The 11,178-nt window shown below is 31.8% G+C and overlaps 1 long non-coding RNA gene across 1 annotated transcript; it reads right to left on the minus strand.

Moving 5' to 3' along the window:
- Positions 1–2,442: 2,442 nt before the first annotated feature.
- On the minus strand, positions 2,443–10,935 carry LOC123236175. Its single transcript, XR_006505409.1, has 3 exons — positions 10,747–10,935; positions 10,482–10,566; positions 2,443–3,090 (listed from the first exon to the last, which is right to left on the minus strand). It is a non-coding gene; the product is annotated as an uncharacterized LOC123236175 (long non-coding RNA).
- Positions 10,936–11,178: the final 243 nt, after the last annotated feature.

Consider the following 11,178-nt stretch of genomic DNA (forward strand, 5'->3'; position numbering starts at 1 on the left):
TTGCGATCTGGCCTTCCAAAATACAGCACAAATGACCACTGCATTCAATATTTCTATTTCAAAGGATGGATGCCCTGCCCAGTAAAGAGACAGGAGAAGATAGATGTTTGTATCAGTGGTGGAAGTGGTCTGCAACAGAAAATTATCTGCCAGGTACAAGTGAGCATTAATGAATCACAAATAACAAGTCAATGAAAAATTCTGTACCAATCATGATATAGAAAAGAGTACTCTCATAACACAAAATAAACATTAAACCAGAAAGACAAAACTTAAAATTTATAGTAGAAAAAAGAAGTCTAGAATAATAAACAGAAAATAAAGATCTCTTCAGAAAATGAAATCACTGATAAAGGATTTAACAAACCCTTATTGAAAAAGAAAAAAGGTCAGTGACAACTTTTATGAGAACTGAAGCAACATTATAAAGTGGAATAGTCTTTTCACTGGGAAAAACTGTATTTCTGTCTGTGTGCTCTTTTTTAATCAAAGACCAGTTATTAAAAGAAATACTGATAATGTTTCTACACATTTTCTATCCTACCTGTTTTAATGAATAAAGGACTATTTTCTAAATTACTTCAGTTCAGTATAAATGAGATGATAAATATGCAATGAGTAAAGTATATTATGAAAAGAGATGAAATAAATTAATATAATTTAGTAATAAGTAATATTTCAGTACTAATTTCTTTACTTAAGGAAAATTAGAACACCCACTTCACAGGTTTTTGGGATACATTTTTCTTTTTTGTTTATTCTTACTTCCACCTCAATCTAGAATATTTCATGTCAATCTAATTCATGATTTATTATTCCACTTCAGTTGTCATTTCCTCTTCTTACATTCTTTAACAAATTCATTTTTCAGAACTATTTTAAATCTACATATAAATTATTATGATAGAGAGAATACATCAAACATCACAATGATACAAAAACTGAGATAGCCCATCAGACTAAATAGTATGGGAGACAATGCCTTATAGACAATTTTGGCTTGGGGATAGTCATAGGGAATACAGCTTAAAACAGTTAATAGAATCACTGTGGAATCAAAAAGAAACCAAATATAAAAAATTATTAAATACCACTAATTTCAAACCAATGTGAGAAAAGCAATACAGAATTAGCAAATGGACTGAACAGTATTTTAAAAGGAAATGTCATTCTATTCCTTTTTAAGTACATGAATTAATGATCCTGTAATCACTGCTAATTTGCTCAGGAAACTTTTTCTTTATTCATAGAGGAAAGATCACAATTTTAAATATTTAAATTAAACTTATGTTAGTGTAAGTATTTTTTAAAAGCATCATTGACTCAATTCATAATGTTGGCTAATGAGATATAATTCAGATCAACCAACCTTATAACTGCAAACAGATACTTAACTTGAAAAATTACTGATTTTCTGATCTTTGTTCATTTTTAACACCCAGTTTTTAATCATTTTGCCCAAATAGATTTTTAATTGACATAAAAAAACATACAATTGGTAATTAAAAATATAAAAATTGACTTACAAATTTTAAGACATTGCATATCATTTTGGACATAATACAGAGTAATAAAAGAAAAATTTGAAGTATATCAGTTGGATCTAATGGAAATATCGACTGGTTAGGTAATAGTTAATCTTGACAACTACTACTAGCTTTAAATGTCTTTTTTTAAAAACTTTTTGGATTTATCAGTTTTAATTTAATTTATAAGTCTTGCTGTAAGAAAGGCAATTTAAAAATACCAAAATGTACACCTGGGACAGGGATTTAGTTATATTTAGTATAAAATAGCTATAATGAAAGCAAGTAAAAGATTCAGCTAAAAAATAGAATGCTATATAATGATAATGACAAACTTGGACTCAAAGAAGACAAGAAAATGTATTTTTCTTCTTTGCAGAGGTGGAAGACTATGGTTGTATATGCATATATAAAGTCAATCTTCAACATTTGTACATTTTGCTTTCACAACTTCAAGCATTTGCATGATTTTATTAGTAACCTCATTTTCACTTTTGCATTAGCAACTGCACACATTTGTGGCTATGCGTAATAAAGAAAAAAAGTGAGAGGTGCAGGTGCAATGCATACAAGTTTGTGGAGCACCTGGTATCCTACTATATTATTTCAAGCTGGGGTGTCCTTCACAACCTCCAAAGCTAACCACTAGCTGTGAAGGGCAGTCTTCATAACTTTGATAGCAGCAACTAAAGTACCAATAATGTACCCCTTGGTTTCAAGAGGGTGGTTAAGGTAGAAAGGCTTATAGCAGTACTCGGTACAATGTGTTCACACCACCATTTGACACAGTGGAAGGTAAGATTCAGGTTAAAAATGTTTTAGTTTTAAGAAATTTATTTGCTGTACAGTAGATTTCATATTATGAAGTGAATATTGTTTAAAATTATTTTTAACTGAGAAATTAGTTTACAGAATTCTAAGGAATTAATAGCAAGAAAAGATGTTTTACATGTCATCAATTTTATTTTGTGTACTGCATTTTATGGGTTATTTCATGATTATTGTGTTAGGAAAAGTATATATTATTGGAATGTTTTGTTATAAAGAATTATAGGCAGAAAAGTATATTTCAGCAATCTCTAGTAAAACATTATTTTTGGTGGTCATGAGAACCTACCCCCTTATTTGTCATAGGTTCTATGTATAAACATTAGCAATTTTGACTTTTCTGCTATTTTCTAGGATACTACCCCTGTGAAAAGTTGAGGATTGTCTGTACATATATTTGACTTGAATGGTGTGCTGGTCAGTATTGTTGAAGTGTTTTTTTCTTTTTCTTTTTTTAAAATTTATTGTTAAAAGGAATGGTTTTCTGGGGAAGTATACATTTGGCAATGGAGATGATATGAAACCAAAAGATATCAAAAAAAATTTTAAGTAAACTAATTTCAAAAAAAATTGCTCAGCATAGGTAAAACTGAATCCATAATCAAAAGATTACCTTATTGAAGAATTTCACTTTTCTTGCTATGTGTGCCAGTGATCATTGTGCTTGTAAAGCACAATTTGGGGAATTCCGCTAAATCTATGAGTCCAGAACACATAGCAAACAAGCTTCTTTTACCTTAAAGGAAAAAAAAATAGCTGTCACAGGAAAATCTCTTCACAAGACTTGACAAAGGTATTATCTTAAATTCTACTTTTAAGTAAGTTCAAATTTCACCATCTTTCTCTTGCCAAAATAGGACAAAAAAAACGAGATAAGGCCAAATTTTGTAGGAAATCTCATTATGGATTAGAATCTACAGGTTGTGTAATGTGATTTATATTCAGGCACTTTTTCAGGGTTCTTTTTCTTGGAAAGGCAGTTTTCAAAAAATAAATAAAAAGATAATTCCAGGAAATAGATATAAGTAGGTACACTCTTTTCTTTATGTATTCAGAATATATATTTTGATCTTACTTTTCACAAATGTTTTTTTAACTACTACAGCTTAGTCATTAGTTCATTCCAAATAAAACTAAAGTGAATATATACATATTCAATAAGTAGATAACTTGGTAAAAAATAAAAACACTGTGGTAACTAATTGTTGCTTTTTTTTTAATAAAGAGTAAACTTTAGGTCTTGAAATAGTTTTTGAGATTGTAAATGGCATTTGAAACTGTTATTTTGTTACCTATATACTAAACCATGTAAACTAGCAGTGTTTAAGCTATTATAAAAAAATTACTCCTTAAACAGTGAATCTTTCTTTTTATCTGTGAAATCATAGCTATTTAGCAAAATAAAAGATAAACTATAGTGATTTTATTAAAAGTATAGAATTATAACTAAGAAATTATCTTTTTAACAAAAGAATTAAAAAATTTTGTAAATTATATTTAGCTCATATTAGACTTTGTATAGTCATATTTAAAACAAAAAGATATAGGTCACCCTTGCACCTTTTAGTATGTAGTTGTCATTGTCTGTTCAGGTCATGGGATCATAGGACCACGGATCTAAAGTTGGAAGTGACACAGAAAACAGCTACTATCAATGAAATTGATGGGCAAAAATTGGGCTAGAAAAAATTAGCATTCTGATTGTACAGAACAAAGGCCATTTTCTCAGCTTTGAGCTGTATCTGGAAATCTTGAATTTCAACTATGTAGGCCAATTATAAGACAAGGAATTCTTGCTCCAGTATCCAGTAAATCCCTTCCTAGCCTAGCCCATCCAACTATAATGCTGTTTATTCTTTCCAAATAATATTTTCATCCTCATTTCCTTTATATAAAATATCCAAAAGTATGAACTGTTTTAAAACTAAGCATAGAAAACATTTCTAAATTAATAAATTATAATAATAATGATAATTCCTGGCATTTATAGGGATTTTAGGTTGGTAACATGCTTTTACATAAACAATTGCATCATAACCAATGAGGCAAGCACTATATATTATCTCCATTTAACAGATGAGAAAAGGTTAAATGATTTGTCCAGTCACAAAGCTATCAGGTATATAAGTTAGGATTTGAACCCAGGTCTTTTTTTTTTTTTTTTAATTTTTACCTTCTGTCTTAGAATTGATACCAAGTATCAGTTCCAAAGCACAGGGCTAGGCAACTGGGGTTAAATAACTTGCCCTGGGTCACAGATGTAAAAGTGTCTGAGGCCAAATTTGAACTTAAAACTTTCCTTCTAGAGGCCTAGTTCTCTATCCACTGAGCTACCTTATGGTACCCTCCCAGGTCTTTTTGACTCTAATCCCAGTATTCTTCTATCTACTTCATGTTAGTGCCTCTTCCAAATATATGGATGTACATACTTAATGTAATGCCAGATGCAAAAAGGTGCTTATTAAGCACTTTGAATGATTACTGTACAATGGTTAAAACCTATAAAGTTTAACAACTCATATTAAACTATGCCCACATTTTCAAAGAAAATGCCACTGAATGTCTTTGGCTGCTTCTGGTACCCACTAGAAGGAGAGACGTTCCAACATAATTCCAATCCTTATTTCTCCTAAACTTGGCTTCTGCCTACAACTTTCAAGGGGAGAAAACAAGGAAGATAAAGTGTGTGTGTGTGTGTGTGTGTGTGTGTGTGTGTGTGTGTAATATATTTTATTACTACATAAAGACATAGTCATTGCTAATATTAAGATTATATAAAGTTATTTCCCCCCTATCTTTGAAAAGAAGCATAAATGGCACTGAATGAAATAGTTGAGATTCTATTGAGCTTTGGCCCTTATTATCAGTACAGGTCAACTAATCAATGGAGGATTTACTAAGCACTTACTATGTTCTAAGTGCTATGGTAGGTACAGCATAGTTGACAATCATTTTCTTTAGGTCATATTTTAATAAAGTATAATTTTAGGGTAACTCATACAAATGAAATAATACTGTTTATTTTCAACACTATTTCTCCCTTTTTTCTGACTATACCAAGCTCTATAAATATTGACTGCAACCTCAACAACAAAATATACACCACACTTTGCACATGCATGATAAATCAGTCTTTTTGGTAACACTTTTACACAGATGGTGATTCCAAAGACTTTAACGGTTATCAATTATAAAGGACAGTGCCATGTAACTAGATATATTCTGATTATCAGAAGTACAAGGCTGATGGTGAATAATCTTACTATCATTTAATTAAGGATCTTCTTCATTAGTTATTTATGTAAATAAAGCAAAAAATTGAACAAACATGCTAACAGAGTCACTATTAAAACAAGAAGTCTATCTAAAGAGAAGATTCTAGATTAGATGTACTTTCTCTAATGAAATCTAAGCTTAGGATTTGATAGCATGCATTCCATGTAAACTATTGGTCATGACAAAAATTAAATGTGATAATTTTCTAAATAGCAAATTAAGTTTGATTCAAATTTGATACAAATATATTTGAGGAAACTTATTTTAGGAGAAAATTCTGAATAATGACAACTTGTCATTACTGCCACTCAGTGTCACAGAACATTGAAACATAGCTTAAGTTCAATAACCATGAATGTCATTCAATATTTCAAGACCAAGAAATCAGAAGATAAATAGGCACATTTTGAGAAAGACCACTTGTATGGTAGGGTTTGATAATAAGAAAGGAAAGAAAAGAGCAATAGTTGTTTGATAACCACTGGGGAAAAAGTATGCTGAAAAGTATGAACTCAGAGCCAGCAGACCTGAGTTTGAGCTTTGCCATTTACCTCTGTAGGCCTCAATTTACTCATCCATAAAATGAGAACTTTGGACTAAAAGATATTTAGGGTCCCTTCCATCTTGAAGAGTCTGTGAATCTAAATACTGCATTTTAATATAACTTTCAAAGGGTGCAAATTATTGGTATTATTATGCTGCTAAAATAAGTTTCTACCTGGTTATTTTAAATTGGAAATAATTGTTTACCTTATTTCAAAAGAACATTTAAATGTTTTAAGCTTATTCTAAGGGTTCTATTGGTTTTAGCTGACATTGAATCAAAAGAAATCAACCTAACTTTTCATATTGGGAACTATGTTACAAACTGTATACATTTTTAAAAGTTCAAGAAATATACACTCCATTTCCATGTAGATGGCAAATAAAACTTGATTTGGTTATGATAAGAATGCCTTGCTCCTTATGTTCATAAAATGCCTATATTCTTAAAGTGAGAAGCATAAAAGCAATACTAAACAAGACAAATACAGAAATTTCCAAGAAATAAACTTCATTTAATTTAATCATATTATTTTACAAAATTTGACCCTACAAAAGTGATTAGTCATTAATACTGTTTTGCATATAATTTTTACTAAAAAAGATCCACACATTTTTTGATTAGATGAAGCAAATGAGAATTTTGCTTTCTGATTTCACACAAACTAGAAACAAGATAACAGCTTGCTCCACAAAAAAAGAAACAAGCATTTCTTTCCCAAGTAAAGAGATACAGGGAGGGAGTAGAGAAACAAAATCGGTAACTTCAATGATGCTGACTTTCTAAAGGAATAATCTATTTAAGATTTGTAAAACTATGAGGGAAGAATGGTATGTCCAAATATTTTATATCTAAATCTATTGTGAAAAAATATTTGTTGACATGTAAAATGACTTGTTACAATTTATATGATCAAAAGACTAGAATGCAAAATAAACACGAACATTTTAATATGAAAGAGGCAGCCTGCTATAGCGATTAAACAGGAAGACCTAGGTTCAAGTAAGGGCTTGGACAATTCTGATAGCTGGACCCTGGAGAAGTCATTTAACCTCTTAAAATCCCAGGCAATTCTCTATCATCATTTCTTGTAAAGCAGGTACTGATGTGCATTGGTAGAGGGAATTCCTCACTAAAAGCTTCCTAAAACAATGAAGTCACAGATCCAATAAAAAACAACAAAAAATATCTCCCAATTTTCATTCCAAGGAGATAAGTTTACTTATTCAAATCTCTTATCCCCCCATAACTTCCAACTTCTTAGGCTTTGTTGAATAGAACTAATTAACATAATACATCTAGAAATCTTAAAAAATACAATTCTAATTTTCCTAACCATAAAAAAAAATTAGGGACAAGGTGATGGAAGGAAAAACAAAACCACTTCATTTCATTCAATCAATATTATCTATATCACACATGGAGAGATATGGATCACAGATGAACATATCTGTCTAGAATGGAAACGAGTAGGCTACATCTCATTTAAGCAATCTCATATGTTAGTGTTTGGAGATATATCTTAGACAGAAAAAAAAAGCTGTATGCATTTTATCCAGGTGATAATTTTAATTTAGAATTAATTGCTTCAAGAATTAGATTCACTTCCATGAACCATATCTAACTTTAGATTTTTCTGTGTTTACAAACTTCCATCATCACACAAAAACTGAACAATATAAATATAAAAGGTGACAATTATAAATGATATTACTCTTCACATTGGTAGTAAAAATACATTTGTATAACATGGAAAAGATGCGCTGCAACATATCATTCATTAATATGAACATACTAAAAACTCTACAAAATTATAGCTACATTATAGTAACCAAGGAAATTAGGTTATTCTCTCAAAAAAATTTAAATATACTTTTCAATAGAATTAATGAACTAAAAAGTCCTATCAGATTTAAGATATGAACAATAAAAGACATTTCACTAGCTAATGTCTTTGACACAACTTGGATCAAAGGCTCTCAATTATATTCTCAGGAACACAAAAGAAGTTTAGAAATTTTATCAGCTAAATAACTCACTAAAGATATTCAAAAAAAATTTAAAACCAATGAAATAAAATTAAAACCGTTTAATACACACAACAAAAAAGATGATGGACTGGCTAGGTTGTGGGGTAAGGAACTAAACCTTCCTTACCTTATATTTACACTTTAGTTACAGACTTAATTGTAGAACTGACATTTAAAAATAAATCTTCATTATGTCAAGTGACCTTTGATATCACTGGTATGGGTATTCCTACTAATGCAGATCAAAACTCTTCCACATTTTATTACATGGTCTTCAAATGTTGCCATGGGCAAATTTGGTGTTCATCCTTTTGATGGTAAGCCTTTCTAAATTTAAGACTGTCTTTGAATAAAAAGATAGGTACACTTAAGAACCCTATGCATGCCCTTCTATGTTGGTAGCTCCTCCCAAAGGTCTTCTTTACTGAGATAGCCCCTTACAGAAATTATAATTGTCTGTATACCCTAATGATACTTTAGTCATTTTAACAAAAGAATACTTAAAAATAACCTTCAGAAAGGAATATGTTCTATTAAATTTAATCGTGAAACATGTCTAAGTGAGAAGCTATATGACAAAGAGTATTTCATTTTGATCTCAAAAACTGAAGAGTTTAGAATCCTAACATATCTACTATTTACAGTTGAAATTTTTATATTAAATGTGGGAACTTAGTCTTTAATTTGATTGCGCTGTCTGGTTTTATTGAAATGTAGCAACTGACTATCTTTATCTTTGATTCTCCATGCTTATGCACACATATACATATAAAAGCATGTTGAGTGGGCAAAAAAAGACTACATTAAATTTTCACCATGGAAGATAACTAGTAGATAGTATTTCCAAAATATATTGAGTACAATTCGCTCTCTCTTTGATAGTTAATTCTAAGGAAGGAAGGTTCCTAGTAGCTATAAATGTAACATATCAGAAGGAGAATTATCTTGGAACTTAATCTAAGATATGACATGACAGTGGAAAGGGCCATTAATGACATAGTTTTTGTTTTCCCAAGGAAGGCACAAGGCCACAGGGTAGTAAGATGAAGCAAAAACTTCCTACTTTTTTCCCCCTTTGCTATTAAGTGATGCTTTGTAACTGTAACTAAAAAGGAAACATCCTAAACAATTTGAAATATTAAGACAATTTTGAAAGAAGTTAGAAATCATTTTATGTCCTTAAATGTCATTGTATGACAGAAACATATCATTTGTTTGGCCAATTACTACATAAAATTTTTCCTGGACAATTTTTCTGTTTTTTTTTCTCCCAGTACATGAGCTATATGAATGTCTGAACTTACATCTTAATAACGTTGAATATTATAACACTCAAAATGGCAAGACAGAAGATTTTTGTTTTAAAATAGTAGCAGCACATTTTCTGCAGGACTTCTAATATTTAAAAAGCAAGCCAACTGTGAAGACTGAGAAAATAAAGTCCTATACTTATAATCAAACCATGACCTAAGATAAATCTGACCAACTTTAATGCTAATGCTCTCTCTCTATTTTTCTCTCTCAAAGCAACAGACAACTGTTGTCAAAATATTGTGAGGTGTAAGAATTCTTTGTGAAATTCTGAAATGCAATATATTTTGCTTTGATGATTTCAGTTTGTTATATTTTTAGATATATATCTAAAGACTTTTAGATATATATCTAAAATTTGAAATTAACAAAAAATTAAAATAATTATTTGTAATGATCACAAAATTAATGCACATAAAGTTTGTACACAACAGTAATCAATATATTTTCCATGACAGATTATTTTACATCAATTTTCAAACTATTTCTTTATTAGAGGACTCCATATTTCATGGGTTGACACCTTTGAAAGTAAGGACTGGAGTCAGGTTGGTGGTAAAGAAGAAAAATGACTATAAATCACAGTTTAATTAAATACTAAAGTTACTCAGAACTAACAAGCAAAGCAATTTATTTGTGAAATTCCTGTGGGTGTAGCAATAAAATGGCACTGAAAAGTCTCAAAGCTTCAAACCAATGTCTAAGTGAGGTATAAGAAATAATGACATAAACTATAGAAAAACATCGTACAGAGTAGGGAAAACACAGTCCCTGAGGCAAGGAAGTAGTTGAATGTTCAGGGTTAGAAAACAGTATTTCTGTTTTATTGGGGGTGGGAGATTGTGAATATTCCCTTGGTTCTACCCTAAAAATAAAGCACTGACTAAAGAGATAGGCGGCAGTGGGGTGGGGGGGTGGGGGGGAGGCAGTAACTAAGTGGGGGGAGGGGAAGATTATTAAGATTACCTTTGTACTGGATGCTGATTCTACTCTCACTGCCTCTCTGTGAGTAAATGGCAGAAATCTTTCTGTTTTCAGATCTCCAGTCAACCTGGAAAAAAATCAAACAAACAAACAAGCAGAACTCAGTTAGTGCAATGTCTGAGTGAAAAGGGTATGAGGGAAGGAAGCTGAGGTAAGGTAAAAAGGGCAAAAGGACTGAAGAGTGAGAGGAAAGAGAAATGATTCCCTCCCTTCCCCGCCATCCCCAGGAGATAACTGACTTTTTTACCTTTTTTTTCCCCCTCAGCTGTTTCCTCTCCTCCTTTCAGCCGCTACCACAGCCACCAACTTCTCCATTTAAAAAAAAAAAAAATTCACCTCAGGGCCAAATCACTTGGTGTTTCCAATTCTCCTCAGCGCCTCCGTCTCAGCCCGGCGAGCATCAAGACAGCAGAGGGGGTGGAGGAAATCCTAATTTAGGGGAACCTCAAGGCAGGGGGTGGGGGAAGAAGGAAGTCCCGGTCAGGAAAAAGAGGGGAGATCCAGTCAGGGTGCTCAGGGCAGGGGGTTGCCGATGTCAGGGGCAGGAGCGCCGCAGTTGTGGGGACCGGGAAGGTCTCTGGGCAGGAAGAGATCACCTCATGCAGGGTCTGAGGGTGCCGGAGGCGGGAAGGTGCCGGCCAGGGGGTTCAAGGCAGGGGGCTTTCTGGGTGCACTTTGC

Source organism: Gracilinanus agilis, chromosome 2 (assembly GCF_016433145.1).
Source record: "Gracilinanus agilis isolate LMUSP501 chromosome 2, AgileGrace, whole genome shotgun sequence".
Lineage (NCBI taxonomy): Eukaryota > Metazoa > Chordata > Mammalia > Didelphimorphia > Didelphidae > Gracilinanus > Gracilinanus agilis.